This window comes from Mytilus trossulus, unplaced genomic scaffold (assembly GCF_036588685.1).
Source record: "Mytilus trossulus isolate FHL-02 unplaced genomic scaffold, PNRI_Mtr1.1.1.hap1 h1tg000122l__unscaffolded, whole genome shotgun sequence".
Taxonomy (NCBI): Eukaryota; Metazoa; Mollusca; class Bivalvia; order Mytilida; family Mytilidae; genus Mytilus; species Mytilus trossulus.
In genome coordinates this window covers 2,881,416-2,903,177 of record NW_026963298.1, presented here as the reverse complement: position 1 = coordinate 2,903,177, position 21,762 = coordinate 2,881,416, and the positions used below count along the sequence as shown (strand labels likewise).

General features: G+C 31.8%; 1 protein-coding gene across 1 annotated transcript in view; it reads left to right on the top strand.

Moving 5' to 3' along the window:
- LOC134700101 (innexin unc-9-like) overlaps positions 1 to 21,762 on the top strand; it is a 160,136-nt gene that overhangs the window by 7,477 nt on the left and 130,897 nt on the right. Inside the window, exon 2 of the mRNA XM_063561471.1 lies at positions 16,921 to 17,060. The gene's annotated coding sequence lies outside the window, so the exon portion shown is untranslated. The remainder of the gene's footprint in view (positions 1 to 16,920; positions 17,061 to 21,762) is intronic.

Here is a 21,762-nt window from a genome sequence, read left to right as displayed (position 1 = left end):
AATGTAATTATAAGTATTGAATGCTTCTTTTTGAAACTTTATAGGGTTGTAAAAGCGTTGACCGTGCGTACATTTTTAGAATGAAGCGCTTCCGCGCTTCATACAAAATGTACTTCGGTCAACGCTTTTACCACCCAATAAATTTACAAAAAGAAGCATTCAATTCTTAAATAAATACCACTTTGACGTTAGCTTTCCTTGGTTTCAAATTTATGAATGTTGTACGTCTTTCGATATACTTTGTTTTCGACTGAAACAACATAGACACGTTATTTATTGGTACGTGCACGATAGATATAGATTACATCATAATGCCGTGGATTACAATATGTTTTAGTGAAAGTAATGCTTTAAAAAAACTAAAAATGCGAGAATTGTCATGAAATATCACAAATTGATGCTGTAATACATGTCGTTATTTTTTTTGGATTTTTTTTTTTTGGATATTCAATGGTTTTGTTGATGGAGGGGCCTTTTAAAGCCGACTAAACTGTTTCGGGTTTTCTCATTGTTGAAGGCCGTACAGTTGCCTATAATTGCTTACATCTACTTCATTTGAACTTGGTGGATAGTTGTCGCATACAGTTTGTACATGTACAGAATAGTGTTATAATACACGGAGATTGATTGACACATTACTGGTATCTTCAATGATAAGTTAGTTCAGTCTGTATTTCTACTGAGAGAGTGACGTAGAGATGAAAAGTGAAAATACAATCGTTTTGCGCAATTGACACAGCAATTATGAATTATCGGTTTTTAAAGCTTTACTTAAGAATTGAATGCGATTTTTTGTAACTTCATTGGGGTGTAAAAGCGTTGACCGAAGTACATTTTGTATGAAGCGCAAAAGCGCTTCATTCTATAAATGTGCGCAAGGTCAACGCTTAAGTTTTACAACCCTATGAAGTTACAAAAAGAAGCATTCAATACTTATAATTACATTTTTTTAACTATGATCATGAAAACCCAAATTTTATATATATATTTTTTTAATTCACCTGTGCACTTTATTGTGGAACCACGTGTAATTATGAATGATAAATTTTATTGAGTAATGCAATTGCGTACTGAGGAATAACACGTGATGTGGAGTTAGCCAATCAAAATAAAGTATGATAAGGAAACATACATGTAATGTAATTATAAGTTCATATTTAATTGACCTTCGATTTTTTTAAATTTGAGCGCCACCTATGATTTTTTTTTGTAAACGAAACGCTTTTTGGAATCTTGAGTGTGTTTTCCCCAAATCAGTTTGTTGCACTTTATATCTACAGGAAAAGAAAACATGCAGACACAACGAAAACTCTTTCATTATCTTTATGATTGTTAAAACATAGATGCATGTCGTTTTGTTTGTTTATTCATTTAGAACAAAGATATTTCGTCTTGGACAATTTCTAAACATAGAGTACGTACTATAATGATCCATTTGGCAGATAATTAGTATGCTCTGAGACCACCTGACATCTAAAGTACAAATTGTTAAACCAATCATGGTCCGTATGCATAAAGCTACACAGTACTGAAGTTATAAGATTGGATTCGAATGGGCGAATTTTTCGTCATGGGCAACGATAACTCAGCACTACAATGGGATTTCTTAACGTAAGTGGTTTTGTGCATACGGGCCATGAACTTGTTACTTGTATATTATATTGGATATCATCGTTAAATGATTAAATTGTATTTGAAAAGTGAATCCTCGACAATGTTTACTAAAACAAGATATGACCTGCATCGTAAAAAAATCTTAATACCCTACTCAAATTATTTCAATACAGTGTACATCTAATAACTTGATTCGGGTTGAAAAATCGGTATGGAAAGTATGTTTCTGTTTAAAAATTGAGTTGATTTATAAGAACCATACAAAACAGTCCAGAATTCATCTTTTATTTCGTATTTGAATTTTAAAAAAATCTATTAAATGCTGACACAAATACATGTACGTGCACGTGATTTCTATATAGCGCAGCTCATACTTTTAGAATAAAGACATTTCATAGAGTGTAAAATATGATTGTCTATGAAAGCAAAACATCGTGCATATATAAAGGGCATATTTACAATATATAATCAGTGCTAGTAGAGCTTTCAATTTGCCGTGTCAGAATGTAACCGTCGAATTCTGGGTAATACTTTATTTTCTATAAAATTACCAACGAATCTGAAACTGCAAATTAGCAATGGTGAATATTCATTTTTTATTATTGTTTAATCAGCTACATCCTAAAAAACACCGGAGCCATTCCGGGCTACCTCATATTTGAAACAATTTCATTTTTTAAAAGATTTTTTTACATTCAAAAGAACTAATCGAATGTCTTTTACTAATCATACATAATTATATACAGTGTAATTTGGTTGTTGTTTTTCTTCGACTTTTTTTTTTGGTTGGCTTCCTGTACATGTACACATGCATGGTGAATGTATGCGATGTTCAGTAACATTTGTAGATATTTTCCATTTTAAATGTTGAATTATATCAATTATAATTCATATGAGGAGCACTATCGATTGGCATCTTTAAAGATAAAAAGTTTTAACAATATTGATACTTTAGTCCAAAAACATTATAGTACCTAACAAGGGGCAATGTTTTAAAACTGTTATGCCTCATACAATACGATTTTTTATGTCCTTTGAAAATCTCGCTGTTTGGATCGCATGCCTTGGATAGTTTGTTTGTCTAATTTTAAACCTTTAAAATTTAGGGAAGATCTATCGTTAGAGAACACAATTCGTAGACATAATGGAGATTTTATTAAAAAAATAACATGTCGATCAAAGTGGTAGGGGACGTACCCCACCCTGAATCCGCCATACCACTCTGACTAAGCATTTTGGATTTGGTTGTACTCTGAAATATATTGCAACATGTTTTCCGCTAAACAACTATTGAACATTCGACTATCACGTTTTACGCCTGTATCAACTATAACAAGTACTATACATGATATATTATGTAATATACAAACTACCATTGAGATTAAAATTTTTGATTATGACGTATTTTACATCGATAAGATCCTTATTTCATAATGTATATGATGTTACTTTGGTTGCTTCGTTAGATGTTACTTGATAACCGCATTTGTATCGGAAGAGGTGTCTATCCATGTACAAAAACCTTTGCAGATGCATGTCTTATTATATAGAAAGCCATGTGTCCCTTATGCAACACATGCAACCTCGGAGGTACAAAATGAAGTCTGTTAAAAAGAGATTTCGTCATACATCACTTGCGTCAATGAAAAATGATACTACATGTATATCGCCTCCGTCATACACCACTTACACCAATGAAAAAAAAAACATCATTCAAATCAATGAAAACTGTTTATACATGTATATCGCCCACATCTGTCAGTTATTCATCACGAAATTTAGACAACGCCTTCAGACAACTAAACAGTACCTCCACAGTCAATTTAGAATCCAAAGTGAATGTAAAAATTCATTTATACGTGTACATGTAGATGACTTAACACATGCGTTATTATAAAGAATAAAATAAAAAAGGAAATAACATAGAACGATCAGCATTATAATTTACTCCATTATAATTTTATTTCGACGTTTTACAATGTTTAACATTTACATACAATTTTTAAAAAAATGCTGTGATCATTTTATCATTTGTTTGATTACTTTATTTTTAAAGTAAATACTTAAACAATGTTATAAGAGACTATTGATATGAAAAGGCTCTTAAATAACAACTAAATGTTAGCATCATCCTTTTTGATTTGGTAATGTCCGTTTTGATATATTAAACTAATATATGATTGGGTTAGACTGGTATCCCTTTTCTATATCAGTTTTAAGTTTTAGAAATATAAGAATCCGGTATCCACTTTTGAAAATTAACAGTTCTAGGGGGTAATGTAACGTCGTAAAGTGTTTTGGTCATAGTTGATAGTTTCGAATCCATGCACGCGCAAATATTTAGACCGAAATCCAAACACATATATATCAGAAGATGTGGTATGAGTGCCAATGAGACAACTCTCCATTCAAGTCGCAATTTATAAAAGTAAACCATTATAGGTCAAAGTACAACTCGTAAAACCATGCCTCACACCGAACAACAAGATACGAAGGGCCCCAAAATGACTAGCGGTTAACTATTCAAACGGGAAAACCAACGGTCTTATATATATAAAAAATGAGAAACACTTATGAACCACATCAACACAAGACTACTTTTGGACATCAGATTTCTGACTTAGATAATGTGCAAACAAAATGAATGCAGCGGGTTTAAACGTTTTTATAGGTACCAACTAACATTACCGCTTTGTAAATGCAAAACACAAATTCCAACTTCCGGGACTTAACTTCGACTGACCTCTCTTTTGCGCAGGTTAAACTCACAAAATAAGTTTAACATTAGTCATCTCGGGGCATTAAATAGCTGACAATGCATTATGGACTTTAATGTTGAAGGCCGTACAGTGACCTTTTGTTTTTAATGTCCGGTTCATTTGGTCAGTAGTGAAACGTTGTCTCTTTTATATATATTTGTCGTCAATTACGGGTGCCACATGTACAGCAGGATCTGCCTACCCTTCCGGAGTGCCTATTATTTGTGGGTTTCGTGTTGCTTAGTCTTTAGTTGTCTATGTAGTCTTGTGTTCTATTATTTGCTTAGTTTTTAGTTGTCTATGTAGTCTTGTGTACTATTATTTGTCCTTTTGTCGTTTAATTTTTCTTTTTTAGCCATGACGTTGTCAGTTTATTTTAGATATATGAGTTTGACTGTCCCTTAAAGATATCAGATGTAAAAAAATATTTTGTTTTTCATTATGCCAGTTGTCTTTGTTTTCAAACTCATAACGATCTCCTCCCACAACTGATGAGATGCACTATTTTAACCGCAAATGCACATTGCAGGTTCGATATGGTCACTTTAATCCGCCGTACCATCCACCGATAATACTCGTCTTCTTCCTCGTCTGTAAATTCTGTGATCTAATTATGTAATCCATATGCGCATCATGTTTATACAAATTTCTTCCTTAATGATGTGATTAGCCCATAGATAATGTAAGGTTAAAAAAGGGGTTTAGACGCAATAATCTTTGCAATTAGCTTCAGCACAAAATACAATTTGACTTTAAAAAAAATGCATGAATAAAGCCTAGGATATAATAGTTATATTTTTTTTAAGTTATAACTACATCATCTAAACTGCTGCAGTTTGCATATTGTGAAAACCCTAATAAGTGTCCGTAGTAAGTGTTCTGACCGCTAATGTTATCAGAATTGTAAAGACTCAGGCACTTCACTTGTAAGATTTTCTGAACATCTCCTTAATATCTAATGAATATATAAAATTGCCTGCATCCGTATTTAATTTTATTATTAAATTATCTAAATATGAATTTTGTAAATAATAACCGTCACATTAAATACATGTTTATGTCTTCACGTGCTGAGTGAACTTTTAAGAATTTGGAATCCGGATGGAAAGTTAATATTGTATATATATATAGCGACTGTTAGCGTACTCTTTCATGAACATAAACAAATTATAAATAACGCCGTTTAAATGAAACCATCAACTTTTCTGTATCCGAAAAGGGATATTTACAAACTGTGCATGTTGTTTTCGTTTACCTTTATACAATGATTTACAGTAGTTGTCATTTGTGGATGATGTTCGTAAGAGTTTCTCGTTTCTCGTTTTTTTTTTATAGATTAGACTGTTGTTTTTGCCTTTTGTAGGGTTTAACATTAGTGATTTTTTTGGGCCTTTATAGCTTGTTCTTTGGTGTGAGCCAAGGCTCCGTGTTGAAGACCGTAACTTGACCTATAATAGTTTACTTTCATAAACTGTTATTTGAATTGAGAGTTGTCTCATTGGCAGTCATACCACAGTTTCCTATATTTATATGTACAAGTATAAAATACTTTAGCTGTTTGCTTTAAAATTTATATCAACCAATTTCATCTCTCTTCGATTTTGAAAGTTGTTAAAAACTATGATATCTGAATCAGCTTTGTTTGAGAACAAAGTTTTAGTGTGAAGAAAGTTCTAGATAAACTACAAATTGTAATGACCACACGTTTTTTCCTATCGTGTTCAGCAGGTGCGTGTCTGCCATTCCGAATACCATTTCAGTACAATAGAATTTAAAATCGTGAATTAAAGATTTGGATCTATGACGTCAATTCAAAAATCTGCTGTACCGATAAACGGTACACGATAGAAGGGCGTGGTGAAATCAAACGTATAAGGTGCACGAGTAATTAATTGAAACCATAACTAATATAAAAAGTTATGAAAGTTTTATTATATATTCATGACTATGATTTTCAAAAAGAAGTTAAACATTATAAAGGGTTATGATTTAATAAAGAGCACATGAATGTAGAATGCCTTTCAATCACTATATTGAAGTCTATATCTGCCGTGTAAGTAACTGCTAGTAGCTTTTTGTTGATTATTTTTATCATGGTAATTAAGCTTAGTTTCTTTGGGTTACTTTGTAAGTCTTTTGTTTTTGTTTTTAATTTTGGTTCATTTCTATGTTTCGGGGTTAAGTTTGGCTTCTAATTCACTGATCACTTTATTTAATGGTTTACTTGACAACTGCCTAAAGCCCAATTCCGCATGCGTGATTTTCTTGCTTTTATGAAGACTTATAGGTGACATTGGGCTGTTTTCTGCACTTTGTTCAGGTTTCGTCTCTTAGAAAAATTAATTTCTCGGATCCATTCTCTATTCTGATCACCTTACAAAAAAATCCACAAACTGGGGAATCATAATACTAATCTATAACCCAACTTACGGATGTTTATTTATGTGTCAGTTGGTCTCTTGTGAAGAGTTGTCTCATGGACATAATCATACCACATCGTCTTTTTTTTTAAATATATATAACGTAAAACAAAACATAGTTGTAGTATTATATCTATGAATATACTTAAAGCATTGATATAAGTTCGCATTATATCATATCTTAACAGAGCAAAAACAGAAACATAAACGACTGGTCAATGAATCGTCACACAAGAAGTATGTTTTAGTAGATAAGTTAATTAGAGTAACACGTTGTTCGTCAAAACAAATTACAATAACTTTAGATACGTATGTCTGCGTGCATACTCCATAGTACTTCTGTGTGAAAAGACAGATAAAGCATTCTTCGATCGAATATTTATCTTGAAAGATGGCTTAACTGATTTGTCGGGTCACTTCGGTATGTCAGATATCTTAACTAGTTTTTGGCAATACACAATCAATAATTACCACAGTAATGAAGCATTCATTAGTGGTAGAGATATAGTCTTGTTTGTTTGTTCAAGTTTCCCTTCATCTTTTTACTTCTGCTTAACCCGATCGCAAATTGTATCTCTGTGTAAGGGAGATAATTTAATATAATACATTGTAAACATGCTTTCAATTTTCCTTACACGTGACTTACTGTGAATTTTCTCTTGCGTTCTTGGCAGTCGAAACACGGCGCACATCTAATTTGTCACGAACTTGTTTACCTAATTTATTTGAATATATTAATTTATACAACAGCAAATAAACTGAAACAAGAATGACAAATTAGTTGATCAGATGTGTTGGTCCTCTATAGCTTGCTGTTCGGTGTCAGCTAAAAGCTTTGTGTTGAAGGCCATACATTCACTTTGACCTATATATAAAATAATTAACCTCTGACCAACTGACTTACATACAGAGCTGTATCATTTGTACTCATACCACATCTTCTTTTAACCAATTGAATGACACAAACCCTTTTCCTAACTTGGGACACTGTTTTAATAGTAAAACATATTAAGATTAATGTCTTTATGCACAGATGACCTATTCGAAACCGTAAATAACGTTCGAGAAAAGTAGCCATAAACTGTTTACCATCTACCAAATCCTCTCAATAATATTGATAACGTTGCCCCCGAAATAATATTTTCGACTTAATTGTGTCAATGTTTATTACTGCTCGATTCACAGATAAAACAACTGTAAGCATCGGCAGATCAAGGGGGGCCCGGACCTTTCCTTTTTCCTTTTTGTTGAAAACATTTGTTGTTTATATAGGGAATCACTGAATCGTGACTGGAGTGGGCCCATTAGATCAGTAATCCGCCAACCTCTGGATCCGCAGCTATTAAATTTTTCTTAAATAATTAATCTATATTTCAATGATTTTCATAAAACAACTACTGATTCTCAAACGTTTTGTATTGCTGACTTTCCCTTTTGGTCTCAATAGTGAAGTTTTTCCGGGAAATGCATGCATACGTCAAACGGGATACGTCAAACGAGATAGCACATCCTCATTTTTACGGAAATGTTATTAACTGTGCCCGGAAATTTAGAAATGATCATTGTAAACTTATCGCTCCTTTAAATAAACTTATTCTAAAAGGTTACCAATTCAACACTGTAATAAGATCATTGAATATTGTTTTTATTGGTATAAATATTGATTTTGTTATCAGTAAATTAACAGCAAACTAAATATTACTAGTATGTTATAAACATATACACATTCATGAATTTACAATTTGTCGATACCTGTATCTTGGTATTGCACAAGGTCATGTTTTTCTCTGACTGTTTATGACGTCTTTACACTAAATCAAATGGATGTTGGATGTGAACGGATTGCTAGTTTAGTTTTAGATGTATGATTTTTTAACAGTTGTTAGTGTATTTTAAATAGCTGTCAGATAACTGCGAAAACTCTCAGATCTGTTCCTAGTGTTTTATTTTGTTGTTGGGATGTACAAGTACCCGGTCACGTTCACTTGTATTTTTGTCCATCTGATGAGTTAAGGCCTTTTCAACTAATTTGTATAGTTCGTTCTTATGTTGAACTGTTATACCACTGTCCCAGGTTAGGGGGAGGGTTGGGATCCCACAAACATGTTTAACCCCGCCACATAATTTATGTACGAGTGTCCCAAGTCAGGAGCCTGTAATTCAGTGGTTGTCGTTTGTTTATGTGTTACATATTTGTTTTTCGTTCATTTTTTATATAAATAAGGCCGTTAGTTTTCTCGTTTGAATTTTTTTACATTGTCACATCGCCTGTTATAGCTGACTATATGGTATGGGCTTTGCTCATTGTTGAAGGCAGTGCGGTGATCTATAGTAGTTAATGCCTATGTCATTTTGGTCTCTTGTTGACAGTTGTCTCATTGGCAATCATACCACATCTTCTTTATTATACGTACATGCATAACCATTCTTAGCAAGTGTTTTGTAATGGTTTGTACGTTGTATAAAGATTTGGATTTTAGAATACGAAATACGCAGATGAGGCAATAAAATGTGTATCGTTTATATTAAGAGTTTATGTTATTACAATAGTAGGAAGATGTAGCATGAAAGCAATATTATTTAAGAATTGAATGCTTCTTTTTGTAACTTTATTAGGGTGTAAAAGCGTCGACCGAAGTACAATTTGTATGAAGTCCGCAAGCGCTTCATTCTAAAAATGTACGCACGGTCATAGCTTTAACAACCCTATGAAGTTACAAAAAGAAGCATTCAATACTTATAATTACATTTTTTAGCTAGGATCATGAAAACACGATGTGCATCAAGTTTTTATTTAATTTACCTGTGCACTTTGTTATGGGACCTCGTGTCATCATGAATGATAAGTTTTATTGTGTATTGCAACCGCTTCAGTAATAACACGTGATTCGCAGTTAGCCAGTCATAATAACGTATTATAATGAAACATACATCTAATGTTATTATAAGCAGTTAAAAAACGATTTCACTTATATACAGCGAAATCGGACTTAACCGAATCCTGTTTAAACCGAAAACTTGTATAAGCCAAACATGTTCGTAAGCACCGTCATATCAAATTATATGCCTTGTGAACCTGATAAAATCTAACATCGGCCAAAACCGAACAAAAGTTGAAGTCCAGAAGAGGTTCGGTTTAAACAGGTTTCATGTAAATGGAACATTAATTAGTTATAAAGATTTGACTTGCGATTCAATAAATGAAAAGTGCACTTTCGATACATCATAAAATATAATCAAATCTATTCAATAAAAGTTATTGTAAATACATGCATTGATAATTTCTTACATATTCTTCACCTCTCTCCAATTTGTTCTCTATTAAAATCAAATCTTCACGTCTGCTAAAGTAATTGTTCTCATCTACAAAATCATCATATTTTTTACGCGGGATGAAAACTAATTAATTTATGACGTCATTTATGTTTGCACGATTTTACATTATCTTGGAGTCGAAATTGATTTAAAGCACATCGACCATCTAGTATCATGACCGTGTGTGTCCACGGATGGGAGTTTTGTTCAGAGAGATGATTGACATATTAGAATACTTTAAGTCACATGAAACCTAAAAAAAAATAAAAAATATGCTTATGTTTTACTAAATGGATAGATTCATTGTAAAATGTATGTACATATACTTCTTTTCTGAAGTAAATTATTTTATGTGACCACAATAAAGAAAACTTTTAAAGGGAAGCAATTCGCCGACATATTTCCGTATGCAAGTGACCTTAGCGTGACCCTTTTCGTAAACATCCGAGGATCGTAATACGCATGGATCTTTTATTAAAGTCATATGAAACCTAAATTTAAAAAAAACACCTAAATGGATAGTTTTCATTAGAAAACTTATGTACATATACTTCTTTTCTGAAGTTAATTCTTTTATTTGTCCACATATAAAAAAAGGTTACTTTTTTAAATTGCTTGCTTCCAGGTAGTCATTCGCCGACCTATTTTCCGTATGCAAGTGACATAAGAGTGACCTCTCTCGTAAAAATCCGGAGATAGCAATACGCATGTATCTGTCATAAAAATAAACTAGTATCTGACTTTACGTGCTCAATATCGATGTTTTATTGTTTATTGTTTACTAATGTGATTATCGGTAAACAACGTTTCAAAACACGACAATTAAGTAGCCGCCAAAGAGAGTAATACATTGACGATTATACGTTATGTCTGCGTAAAAGACGATAAAATCGTCAACAGAAGACTAAGTTTATGATTTAAACATGCATTGGTTCAAGAATTGGATAAGTATAGATTATAGGATGTTTTACACATTGATATCGTAAAATATCAGCCGAGATTCACAATGTGAACCTCTTTGGCGAGTGATCGTAGAGAACAAGCTAAAAAAATCCACATTGTGTCGAGCGGCTGATATTTAACGATATCTATACGAAGAAAACCCGATTATCTGTTTATCGTTCTATTACTGGTCCTTTAAATTCTCCCTCGCCCTGCTCGTCCGAATTTAAAGTATTTAATCTCTAATTCAATAGGCTATAAACAAGACAAACACAGATATAGGATTAGTTGCTCGCAGTAACATCTTATTTTCTCTTGCGATACAATATTTTAGTTTACTGAATTGTACATATTTCTTCAATCGAAACATTATATAAACACATGACATATAACATTGTTCCTCTTTCGCCTCGTTTCTTTCCCCCTGGCTAATGCCTCCAACGCCTGTACGTACAATAAACATAGCAGCAACTGCACATATACCTATGTGACCAACTTCAATCCGACGTAACTGCGAGCACCTTCGATACTAAAACATTTAAATCCCAAACTTTATATAGTACCTTTAAACACCACCCATAAAAACCGCCAAAACTTTCCTCGTGCCTCCTGCACCTAACATCAAACTTATAAATAGTACATACTGTTACAAAACCAGTATCCGAACTAGTTATACTAGTTCCCATCTGTAAATATTAACTACAAATAGCAAACGGGAAAAACCCTATTTCAAACGAAATAAAATACATTTCCCCTCTCTCTAATACAATTTTTCGCTTGATGACAACAAGCTTTATAACGTCTCCTCTCGCATTGTGACGTCGCTGATCAAATGCGGAAAAGTTTGTTTTTGTTGTGCAGCGAATGTTGTACCTTCCTTAACCTGTGCCTATATTACCATATGTAACCCCTCTGTTATACACGGCTCATCCGTACTGTCATAATCTAAACGTAAAGAGTTATTTGACGCCGTGGACGGCGTAGCAACACTATTGGAGCAGAACTTTTCAGGTTTACTTTCGGTTATCCAATAGTAAAATTGATTAAACAGAATTATTACAAACCACATAGTTTCAATTGGTCTTTCTCAGAATAGATATCCTAAATAGTTATTTATCAGCAGCTTAACAAAATATGACACGCAGCTGATATCTTATGATGCCGATGTACAAAAACCTGTAACTCATATACAAGAAAATATACCAATCGACCATCTATAACAAGGGCATCACTGTCGGGTTTAGAGGAACCATATTTCTATACACCCTTTAGATTTTTAGAAGTGAGAAAGCAAATGTTATGAACAAGGTTCTTCAAGAATGTTTTTATCTATTGTTTTGAAAGTTAATCTTAAAGATAAGGAAATTACAACAAAGTGTGTTCCTTCGGAAAACAGAGATAGTTTATTAGCTACCTGTTTTTCTTTGCATATGTTTGAGATGATAACATATTTTCGGGACCACACATATGTCGTGACGTCAACCTCCAAACGTTTCGTTAATATATATCAATATGTACTTTACAATGATCACACATCTTCAATTTGGTATTTTATATTACACAGAATTGCACATGAAATTCAAGAGAAATCTTCAGATGAATTGCAAGTAGACATTAAAAATAAATCGATTTTTCGTGATTTGGATTATATTTGTAAATTCAGATTTTTTTTCTAATTACATTATTTAAAAGATTCGCTTTAATTTCATATAAAAATGACATTTAACAACTTTATTCCTGTGAATTTCACGAAAAACTCGTCTGAAGTGAATTTTATACGAGTGAAATTTCCATGTGTAACTGATTAATGGTGAATATCTTTTATATAGTCATTTTATAGAATTAACTGTTTGCAAAACTATGTATTATTATTGATAATAATGATGTTTTGTCCCAGGCGGATAACCCTGGCCTCACAACTTTTATAAACTTGAGGTCCTCGGCGATCTTCAACTTTGTAGTTGTTATGGCTTTCAAACCTTTTACATCTGCACATAGTTTTGTGTGGACGTAGCGCGCGTCTGGCGTATACAAATTGTTTTTAATCTGTTACCATTTGATTGCTACTATTCGCTTGACTCTCTGTCCTATATTTTCTTCCATTTATCTATTTATTTATTGTAACCCTGTCGTGCAATGTTGTCATTTTAATGTTATAATTAACACTGCCATTAAAGCAGGAGGTTTGGCATGCCACTAAACCAGGTTCAACCCACAATTTTTTCATAAAATGCCCTTTACCAAGTCAGGAAAATGGCCATTGTCACATTAAAGTTCGTTTCTGTGTGTGTTAAATTCCGGTGTTGTGTCGTAGTTCTCTTATATTTGATACGTTTCCGTTAGTTTTAGTTTGTAAACTTGATTTGTTTTTTCTCTATCGATTAATTAATTTTGAACAGCGGTATAATACTGTTGCCTTTAATTAGATAAAGTTCTACTCTTAAGATGCTTTGAAAAATACAACAACAATTTTTAGGTTTAAAATGATTTTGTAATTGTAAAATTACTACACAAGCCAGATGCAACAATAATTTATAACATTTTCAAATCTAATACTTCATGGTTCATAATTTATTAAATGAGTTTAAAAGCCGGGAAATCTGTCAACTTTACGATTCTAATCAAAGCTGACTGTTCCGTATCCTAGGGATCATGGATCCCTTCTAAATGCGTTGCAAACGATGTACAAGCATCTAACATTACTAAACTCACATAAAAAGAACAATGTGTATCTTATCATATATCAAATATTAAAAGTGATGGGGCGCTGCAACCCTGTTGTCTGTTGTCAGATTAGCTGAGAGGAACTGCTTTAAAAAGGTACGAAAGATACCAGAGGAACAGTCAAACTCATAAATCGGAAATAAACTGATAACGCCATGGCTAAAAATGGAAAGGACAAACAGACAGACAATAGTGTACTTGACACAACATAGAAAAAACTAAAGAATAAGCAACACAAACACCCATATACCTTATGTGAGTAAAATCTCACTGTGTAACTCCTCAATGCAAGGCAAACGATGGGCAAACATCTAACATTACCAAACTCACATAAACGTTAAAGACCAATATGTATCTTATCATATATTTAATATTAAAAGTGATGGGGCGCTGTAACCCTGGTCTACATTTGTTGTCAGATTAGCTGAGAGAAGCTGTTTAATATATACTTTATGAGAAATTAATTAACCGTTGATTGACGTTTACTGCTAAACGGTAACTTTAAGCTGTTATAATAATTACTGATCTCTTCATTTAAATAGAATTGTTTATGCGATGGAATTTAAGAAAATGCATTTATTCTTGCAAAAATATCTTTTAATCTTTGACACAAAGCTGAAACATTTATAACTTCTATCAGTCGAGTCTCTTGCAGCGTTAAAAGCTGTATATCACACAATGCTATTGACGGCACACGCGCGTATTACTATCAAATCAATCCATTTACTTCATTTGTAATAAACTTACGCATCAAACTTATATTTGTATATTTTTTTGGTGAAATCATTCAACATCGAAACGTAATTAAACGTTTATATTTGTAAATATTTATTTTAGAAAATAGATAATAATGATTCTCAGTGATTTATGCTTTCACAATTCTTTGATTGTTATTATAATTTGAAAACTTATGGTTGGGTTTCCATCAAGATTATATCTGTAAATTTCGATAGTGGTTTTAAAGTTACCTCATGTGGTTTGAAAGTATTCTAAAATTGATGAAAAGCGAAAATAGACAAATTATTATTTTAACCCATAGTCAAATCGTATCTTTGTATTGGAATAAAATCTCAAAACTGAAATATCTCTTCTTTGAATTACTTCATATATATTATCAAAAGAGACAAATTAAGCATATAACGTTCTCGTATTAAACTTCTGAACGGGTTATAATAGATGAGAAATTCATATACATGTTTCTGATATTCCTTCTATTTCAAGAATATTTACATAGGACGCTTGTTTGGTTATTGAATCAATATTTGTAAATATTGTCCTGAGAACAAATGTAGATATTTATATTGCACAGACTTGCAAGTGGTTATTATGGTTATATATTCTGCGAGGATTGATATTGATCAATATTTATGTTATAGCCCTTTTATTGTATAGCAAAGCTTGAAAATAAATGTTTGAAACCTATTTTCATCACTAATGACGTCGATAATTTGAAGTAATAATCTTTCTTACTTTCCGTTACGTTCTGTGTGATATATCATATTGCAATACACTTATTTCTTTATCTTCGCATATAATTGGGGATTATCTCTTGTCCCCTCACTCATTTAGTTATTAATACCTAGAATTAATCGGAGAACATCTGATGTCATATGCAATTATTTCTATCTATATTTTATTAAATTTTGTTCTATACAATGTTCTTAAGATGAGAGATCTAGAAAAAAGTGACAAATTAAAACAAAAACCGTGTCAAAAAATGGCGCGAGACACGAGTATTCCCAAATATATTTTTCGGCTTCAAAATATGATGTGTATATTAATTGTTCACGAAACAAATTATGATTCATATAAATACTATTTATTAATATATTTGTACAGAAAGTTGGATATCATCATGAAACATGATGAATTCGATGTGAAAAAAGAATGAATAATAACTTTATCTAGGTTCATATGTTTTAGATTCCTAACAAATCTATTAGTATGAAAAAAATATAATTGTATTTGACACTTTCAATTATTTGACTTGTGATTTCTCTACGTCTGTTAGTGTAATTTAAATTTCAAAATTTTCCGTCAGGTACCCTTTTATTGACATCAAAATCATTCTTATTCAATGAACATTTTAATCAAACCGTAAATCAGCTGATACCTTTTTATTTGAATCTTATAATAAATTAGTTAGAGCACACATAGTCACAGAACTGAATTTTACATGAACCCTTACAAATTCATCCGTTTTGCAAACGCATTTTTAAGATATTAATCTTGAACCATCTACATCTCTGCAACAATTCAAAACAAGAAAACATAAAACTTTCGACCATAAATTGTCGTAGTTGTCTTCAAAGAAACTGGATTTATAAATTTCTACGCCAAATGCGCAGTATGTCAACAAAGAATAACCATCAAGGGCGCTCGAATCAACAATACTGAAATACTAAATGAGATACGTAGTTGATGAGCATGATTTGAGGACTCACAAATCCGAATGATTTTGCGAAATATAAGTAACATATATGTTGCCGGGGTAGAATTCCTTGGTTTTTAAACAGTGACTCTTCGTTATGAAAAATGGGGTATGTTACGAACTGTAAGAGTATGTCTTCGGGTTTACGGAATGGAGACTAATAGGCAAAAATAAAACCTTGATATAAAACGTATATAAAGAATCAGGAAATAAAGGTGTAGAAAAGTTGAAAAACTCATTCCATATTCAGACACTAGTGTGTTGTTCGTAGTTGTGGGAACTGTTTTATTCTAAGAGGTTGTCAGTTTTTGTGCTTTATGTTGTCTGTTTTGGAGCAATGCCTCTTATACTATTTGGGAAATAACTAAAGTTTGGCAAACACAGGAGTTGCCGATATTATTTTTGAAGTATTTAAACAAACCACACTATATGAAATATCATAATCTATGTCCAGAATCATTCTAAGTTTCAATGATAGACAACAGCAACAATTCATTTTTGCTGTGATGACGTCAATAAATACAGAACATTTAATATATCATTTTCTTATTTGTTTATTTATGCATTTATTTGATTTTTTTCAGTGTGAGCAGCTGTTTATATTAATCTAGAATTTTATCTGATATATATGAGTTCAATCATAATAATATTAAATTGAAAGCTATCTATTTTTTTCTATTATATTAGGTTAATTCATGTTATTGTTAAATTTCAGTTGAAAACTTGCCATATCCATTTCAAATCGGAATATAATGTGATTACGAAAAACACACAGTAGAAGGAGAGTGAAAAAATATAGGTTGGAATTTTAGAATCTTATAAATTGTGACCAAACATATAAAAGGATTTATAAAGGTAAGTTCAAAAACAGTTACGATTTTACTATTCAAATTTCTGATATTAAAAATGAATAAGTGTTGGGGTTTACGTTTAGTTACTGCTCATACTGTTTGCACATAAGGATTGATACTTATAATGCTATAGATTATAGCTATATAACTAGAAAAGGCTGTTTTCCCATTTTTCAGATTTAAATCCAGTCTGAACAAACATATCCGTCTGAAGAGGGATACTTTTATCCCTCTATAGAAAGTTTATCCCTCAATACGGTTTGTTCTCAACCTGTTTAACAGTTAAATGCGTACTCTTCCGGAGCACCTGAATTTAAAAAAGCCCAAAGCACGCACGTTCTTCTTCAACCGCTATTTTTATTTACGTGCAGAAATTAGATAACTATAAACTTTACATGATAAAATTTAAGAAATACAAGTTTAGTTCATGGAGGGAATTACATTGTACATGTAAGCTATATATTTCGATACCAGCAAAAAGTGGAAAACCTCAATAATTTGGAGCACATAACTTAAATATTGAGCAAATGCCAAAAAACGCAGCAAGTGAAAATAAAGTGTTAAAATAACAGTTTTATAACTCTGACAATAAGTACTTATATCCGAAAAGTACAACCGTTATTATAATGACATTTAGGTACTTACATTACGTAGATGATAATGAAATGAACAATTATACTTAATTAATTCTATACAAATCTATTATTTTCTCTAAAGTGCATATTAAAAGCTGTGGGTGAAAACATGTAAAGCATTTGATTTCCTTTTGTTTTATAGAAATAACATGTGGTTAATAGAACAATATAACAGAAATATGTACATAATAACCACCACTTCAGTAATAAATTATAATATAATAACTAGTCTTGTGTAGATGCTTCAATAAGACAGTATAAGAGCGTGCTATTCAAAACATAATACAATATGTTGACTTATTATGTCTTTTTGTTTTGTTCTTGCAACGTTGTCAATACAATTTAGTTGTATCGCGATTTCAAACAGTTTGTTTTAACACGTCAGGAATATGACAGATATTTCCAATTAAGTTTGATGTGTTTCAGCTTTATATTTGGCCATTTTTAAAATAAGGATTAATCCGATTTAAATGTTCCTTGGATTTTTTTTGTTATTGCACGTTTACAATTTTTTTTATTTTTTTTAAATACTAAGGCTTTTCTACCTCAGGCATAGATTACCTTAGCTGTATTTGGCAAAACGTTTAGGAATTTTGGTCCTCAGTGCTCTCCAACTTCGTACTTTATTTGGCCTTTTTAACTTCTTTGGATTCGAGCGTCACTGAGTCTTTTATAGACGAAACGCGCGTCTGGCGTATATACTAAATGTGGTCCTGGTATCTGTGATGAATTTATTTTATATATACAATAAATGTAATTTATAAGATGGGGAACGATACCAAATATTCCCTTACTCATTAGTCGAAACAAACTGACAATGGCATAGCATAAAAAACACGAAACAAACAAAAGATAAATACAGGAGTGGAAAACTAAAGACAAAGCAACACGGACCCTTAATCGAAGCTTTCACCAGTACGCAGAATATGTACAACTGTTTGATAGTTATATGCTGTGTATACAAATACATTAATGAGTATCCAGATGAATGGATTACTGATGTTTTCACATTTTAAAATAATTATTCTACTTTTAATTTTTTTCCGTAAATACAAACATTCCTTAACACTAAAAAGTGATCAAAGTTTAATTAAAATTCAAAGACCGTACAACGTCTATCATTTGCTAAATTACAAGAGCACTATACAAAATACTCAAAATCAAAAAGATTTTTTCAAGTAAAAATTCCATCAAATTTCAAGGAAAGAGACCACCTTTATATTCTTTGGAAGCAAGATCTAACAGTCTAATTAGACATAATTAATTCGTCCTGCCTAGACATAATTCATATTAAAAAGTTATCGTTTACAACTTTTCAAGTCAATACGGACCACTTTTGATTCTGTGTTGTAGTTTTAGAAGAGAAGAATCATACTTGTGATACAATAATTAAACGTTTTGTGTCATATGCTGTTAATTTGTAGCAAATTAACAGTTTGTATATAAATCATCAATACTCATTAACAAAATTGCTTCCTCTAGTGCAATTACCAATTCATATGTGTTTTTCTTTTCTTTTTTCTTTTTTAATTTCATATACATATTTCGAATACAGTAAAGAATGTATAATTGAAAAATCGCATAACAACTTTAATTTGAATTTGATAAATACTTTTGAACTATACTAAGGATACTTAGCATTAGTAAAAACTGGAATGCAAATAGGAATGTTACCTTCGAATAAAAGTTGAGACACAAGGTGAGCAGTTTGACAATGATGAATCACATCTAAAGCCAATCATTGAAAATTGTATTTGTATTTTTGAACATCAGTAAATTGTTGTTACTCTGCCGGTCATTTTATCATCAAATTTATTACTGCAATTATCAACACGACTATTGTCTCAGGTTGAGTAAAATCAACTCCAACTTGGGATTACCTTACATCACTCATTTTTCAAGTGGTGCTCAGTCTTTTGGTTTTTAAGCAGTATTTTGAAGAAAATTATTTGTTGTTTTTTTTGTCAGTTTTTCATCGACTTACGATTTGATGTCCCTTTTGTCCCTTAACGATACTTTATAAAAAGCGAATAAGAAAGTGAAAGCCAGAAATTGAAACTTTATTAATAATAAATCAGATGATGGTACTGAATTACTGTTTTAAATCAGTTATTTTCACATAAAAAAAGAAAAAAATAAGTCTCCATTGTTATATCGTCTACTTTCCGATGAGTACATTTGTACCAAGTTATAAGCCTAGATTCTTTGATATGATTTGTTTTGAAACCCTGTTAATTAAATTGGTGTGGCTCTTTGTATGGTGGTATGTTTTCTCAATGTTGCTGATTTAAAGTGACCTTAGTTAGCCAATCTTTACGTTATTTGGTCTCGCGTGGAAATTTGTATTCATTCCACACATATATATATATTGTTTACCTTATATACAACAAAACAGTGGTCTCAGGCATACCAATACATAAAAACTTTGAACTTTGAAGACAACTTGTATAATGATATGTAAATCGTCCTAGCAGTCGGAAACCAGGTTGAAATATAACAAAAGAATCGCAGCTCTTTGTTAGAGAAGGCGATAAATGTTTACTGTATTGTTAACTATAGTAACAAAAAAAATAAAAGTTAAAAGAAACAAACAAAATTGCTATTTTCTTCTCAATAACGAGGTGTTTTATTTTAAAAACACCATTTGCATAATTTTTCAATTTATCTAGTACATAGTTAAACAGAACAATTAGATATCAAGTCGACGACATGGGTATCTTTCAAGTTGGATGAAGAAAATGCATAACTTCTGACTTTTTTGAAAAAATTACCACGACCGGAAAACATATCAATCTATTAGTTCAGTAATTTTCGTGTCTGCCCTTCCATTATGTGACTGAAGAGAAAAATCCAAAAAATGGGTAACAATTGTATTGAAAAGAGAAAATTGAGTGCACCTTTTTAAATAAGGGCTTGTTTGAGTTTAGTATTTTGTCTTGATATCGTAGAAAGTCAGAATATTTCATACATCGTCTCGCTTCAGATTCTATTATTTTTATATATTAAAGCTACAGGTTGACTTTATAACACAAAAAAATCACAGTATTAAAAGATGAAATATATGGGTCAAGTGAAATACCTATCTAATGAGTCACAAAAACAGAGAAGGTGTGTTCGAATAGCTTATTTTTTAACTGAAAGAACTAGTCGACAGTCTTTCAAGTTGGATGATGAAAATGCATATCTTCGAAAAATTCTAATTTTTTTCTTTTCTCGCGTCATCCCTACAATGGCTTCCATTTCTACGATTGTGAAAATGAACTGGCGTAATGGGGAGATAATTGTGACGAAGTAGACTCTTGACTGCTAGCTAATACAGTAATAGTCTGCGTACATAATGTACATTTAAAATGCATTCTATCTGTAATTAGTGCAAGGAGGAAATTACCTCAATTTAACAACCTAATTATTAATCAAGAAATGACAATATATGTAATCACTTGTTATTGTAATTGTTACTACAGTACCGTATAATTAGTTGGTATAAGTACATGTGATTGCACTGACATGCACCGACGTACTAAATATTACTTGACAAGTGGTAGGTTAAATGCTTTTGATGTTTAATTACAGAGCTTGTGTTTATTTTTGATTAGTCAAATGAATGCATAAGATTCGTTGGTGTTGCTCTGCATATCCTTATAAAGGCTATAAGAAATGTGTACAGAAGATTGGTGGAAGTATTAAACGCGATTTTTTTCATCCTCGTCTTTTTCGTAGCCATCACGTTTATGTATGCGTGGAAACAGCCGGGGATTCAGAAAGAACCACTGTTATTGATGCAGTATTTATTGTCTTTTTTTTATGGCGTTGCTAGTACGTCTCTGACATCTCTGCACTTAAATATCCGCATTATATCTTTCTCCTCTCATTTTTGTTGTTATTGCAAAAGGTAGGAATACATATTTGGAGGGCCTGCGCACGCTTCCAGTTTTTGTGGGGTGCGTGTTGCTCAGTCTTTAGTTTTGTATTTTGTTTGAACCATTGTTTGTCTGTTGGTATTTTGTTCTTTTTAAGCCACGGTTTGAATGTTTCTGGTATCTTTTGCTTCTCGATTGTAATGTATATATA